This window comes from Olea europaea, chromosome 11 (assembly GCF_002742605.1).
Source record: "Olea europaea var. sylvestris chromosome 11, O_europaea_v1, whole genome shotgun sequence".
In the NCBI taxonomy this organism is placed as follows: Eukaryota; Viridiplantae; Streptophyta; class Magnoliopsida; order Lamiales; family Oleaceae; genus Olea; species Olea europaea.
In genome coordinates this window covers 25,888,427-25,892,622 of record NC_036247.1, presented here as the reverse complement: position 1 = coordinate 25,892,622, position 4,196 = coordinate 25,888,427, and positions in this window count along the sequence as shown.

The window sequence follows — 4,196 nt, the reverse complement described above, 5'->3', positions numbered from 1 at the left end:
TTATTTTCATATGGGCCTAAATTTAATATTGGTCATTTAGCAAGTAGAATAGTCTATGTCTAGTTTTGTCATCATACTAAAGTCCAAAAATTAAAGTGATAAGTTTAATCCATTTATTTGCACCATTGATTTGTTTTCTTTTGTCTATGACTAGTCTTGCATCATACTAAAGTCCAAAAATTAAAGTGATAAGTTTAATCCATTTATTTGCACCATTGATTTGTTTTCTTTTGTCTATGACTAGTCTTGCATCATACTAAAGTCCAAAAATTAAAGTGATAAGTTTAATCCATTTATTTGCACCATTGATTTGTTTTCTTTTGTCTATGACTAGTCTTGCATCATACTAAAGTCCAAAAATTAAAGTGATAAGTTTAATCCATTAATTTGCACCAATGATTTATTTTCTTTTGTGTATATATATTTTTAAATTTGTTGTAAATTTGGCCTTTGCCTAATATTTAAGTATTATAGTAGTTGATGAAATACATCAAATATTATAATCATTTTGTAGCTCGTATTAAATAAAATAAATTGAAATAAAAAATAATATTGAGCTAGTTATGCCTGATTTTTGTAATAGAAAGGAAAGTGTTTTATATCAATAATTTTTTATATAAAAAAAAAGAAGAAGAAAAAAAGAAAAAGTGAAACATGGTTTCATTGTGAATTTGAATGGGTTATTAAATTTTTGGATAATTCTGTTTGGACAGGCCTACGCCCAATTCGGCCCGTCCTGCATAGCCCTAAATTTTTATTAAAGATAATTAATTCATTAATTTTGATAGTAAATTAATTAACCTCTTGAATTTCACATTTAGCTTTCCAGCCGTTGATTGATTGAGACAATAAATCAACTAATAACCTTTTGAATTGCACATTTAACTTTCAGACTTTGGTTGATTGATGTTAAGTGTACAAGTGGAAGTTTTATATACATATTTAGGTGAGAGTGTTTTACTAAAAAAATTCATAAATTCATTCTTACTCAATTTCATACAAGGACACTACACTCTTGAAAGGATTTCATTTTTATATATTCTAAAAGTTAAATTTTCATATTTATTTTGATATCAATTGAGGTAAGAATACACAATGCAGTGGTAAATTATTGTTTTTCTTGATATTTATATAATTGTGGCATGAAATACTTTAAAGCCTTTAGAGTTGATTTTTTATGTAAATCCTTCGGGACAAACGGTTATATCCAAGTACATAATTATACGGAATATGGAAATTCTAAAAAAATTCCTTGACCTATTTGATACGTGATTAATTTGCTCTAAATCTAAGAATATCGTTATGTTATGTTATTTTATATTCATATCATGTTTAATAAGAATTGCACATATTTCTATTGAGTATTTCCAAAATACTCAATCTTAGACTAAAAAGAATTGTTGCCGATTTTTTTATTAAGAATAATTTTTATGTTAAATTCTATGCATGTTATTTTAGTAGTTTCGACATTCAAGCTTTTTAACATGTTAAATTGATAATTAAATTTGCAGCATTTTAAGCTTAATTATATGAATAATTTTTCATTTTGGATTGTTCAATTTACATTATTGATAAATTGATCAAATACCAATATTTATACAATAGTGTTAAATTATGCGTAAACTAGATAAGAACGATTTCGGTAAAACTTGTATATATAGAGTTGATTTGAGACGTTACATCATGCCTCAATTTTAGGACATGACTCGAGCCCAAGTCGATCCATATGGCTCGACAAGCCACGCCGAGTTGGCTCATGTGACAAGCCAAAAATGACCGTGACTCGGGCTTTCATTTATGTACGATTTCCTACGATGATGCCTTTTGTGTGTGTCTGCATGAACTACGGTGACTTGATCCCGTTAAGGGTACGTAGGCAATCAATTGTTGTGATGCAGCCGCTTCATCTTTTCTAAACCAAAATTTTGAAAAATAGGGGGAATATGTTAGATATTTTTCATCATTTTGCAAGTGTTTAATTTTTTGTTTTGCGAATGATTTTTGAATAGGTGCATCTGTTCATTTTTGACAGTCACTTCCAATAGATGTACCCAAGGATTTCAAGGGATACACCTATTCAAATAGTTGCCTCAGTTTCTATAAATTCTGGACGAATTCTCATTTGCAAACACATTAAACAATTTATTCTTCCTTCTTTCTCTTGGCATCAATCAGTTATTTTCGAGTGTCTTCTTGGTTTGATCAAATAGTCACAATTTGAATCAAACGCCTCCATTGTACCTTGAGAGAGATTTTCTATCATACCCCAGTTGTGACTTTGTTGAATAGGGGAGAAACATATCTTGAAAGATAACGTTTTTTCGTGCCTTGGAGTTCATTAACGTATTCAGATTTCCCTACATTTTTATCAACAGTTTTAAGAGATGTCTTCGTTTCAAGATCTGACAGTAAATGAATCTGTGGCACCCTCAATTCAAGTCATGAATCAAGATTTGATTTGTCTTGATCGGTTTGATGGACATAACTACACGCGTTGGCAGGAGAAGGTTTTATTCTTCTTGACAGCAATCAAACTGTCCTACATTCTGAGTGATGATCTCGCGCATATTCCAGAAGAAAAAGCAGATGGTTCAGATGAACGCAAGAAGGAATTACAGGAACAACGGAAGAAACGGAAGGATGATGATTTTCTGTGCAGAGGCCATATTCTAAATGCACTATCAGATTCTGTTTACAGCGCACACAGAACTATCGGAACAGCAAAAGAATTGTGGCTGGCATTGGACAACAAGTATCGTATTGAAGATGCAAGCAACCAGAAATTCTTGATCGGTAATTACTTTGATTTCAAGATGACGGACAGTGAGTCTGTTCTTACCCAGGTACATGAATTACAATTTATTATTAGTAATCTTAAGAATGCTGAAATTGTCTTGCCTGATGCATTTCAAGTTGGAGCCATTATTGCAAAATTACCAAGTTCATGGAATGGTTATAAAAAGAAACTCGAACATGATGAAACCAAGCATACCCTGGAATCCCTCATGCGGCATTTGCGTATTGAGGAAGACTCTCGTAAACGAGAGAATAATGATCAAGCGGCAGAAAAGGCAAACATGGTTCAAGGAAATCATAAGGGTAACAAGAAACGTAAAACCTCCAGTTCTAAGGAAGATTATGCAGAAACCTCTAAGAAAAAATTCAAGGGGGATTGTTTCTACTGCAAGAAATCTGGTCATATTGCTCGTGAATGTCGACATTGAATAAAATACGAGAAGGCAAAGAACGAAAAAACAAAGAAGGATCAAGTAAATGTGACTGATGGAAATCATGATCCAAACTTTGTTGCTGTGGTAGAAGAAGCCAACTCAGTTGGATTTGAAGTAGGATGGTGGCTGGATACCGGAGCTACAATTCATGTAAGTAATGACAAATCTCAGTTCAAGACTTACAAAGAATGCACCGAGGGAAGAGAAGTGAAAATGGGTAACAATGTTCGTACCAAAGTTGTTGGAATTGGATCAGTTGAACTGAAATTCACTTCGGGAAAGAATCTGACTTTGGCAGAAGTTCTCCATGTGCCTGAAATGACCAAGAACCTGATTTCTAGGGATCGCCTTAACAAGGTAGGTTTTAAGCTTGTAATTGAGTCCGATAGCCTTATAGTATCTAAGAATAATGTATTTGTCAGAAAAGGTTACTCATGTAGTGGTATGTTCAAAATAAATCTAATAAATGATAACTTTGCTTATACTGTTGATTCTTTACTTTTATGGCATTCTAGATTAGGCCACATAAATTATAAATCCATTAAGAACATGCATAATTTAGGAATTATTCTTAAATGTAAGTTTGATGATGTTAACAAATGTGAAATATGTGTTCAAGGTAAAATAACGTGTAAACCACATAAATCTGTTATGCGAACATCTGAATTACTTGGTCTTATACATTTCGATGTAGCTGATCTGCATAGTAAAGTTTCACGGGGAGGGAACAAGTACTTTGTGACCTTTATAGATGATTTTTCGAAATATGCTTATGTATACTTACTAAAAAGTAAAGATGAAGTTTTAAGCAAATTTCTTATTTATAAAGCAGTAGTGGAAAATCAATTAAATCGAAAAATTAAAGTCCTAAGTTCTGATAGAGGAGGTGAATACCAAGTAGCAGAATTAGCAAAATTCTATGAAACTAATGGTATAGTTCACGAGTTTACTCCACCATATTCGCCA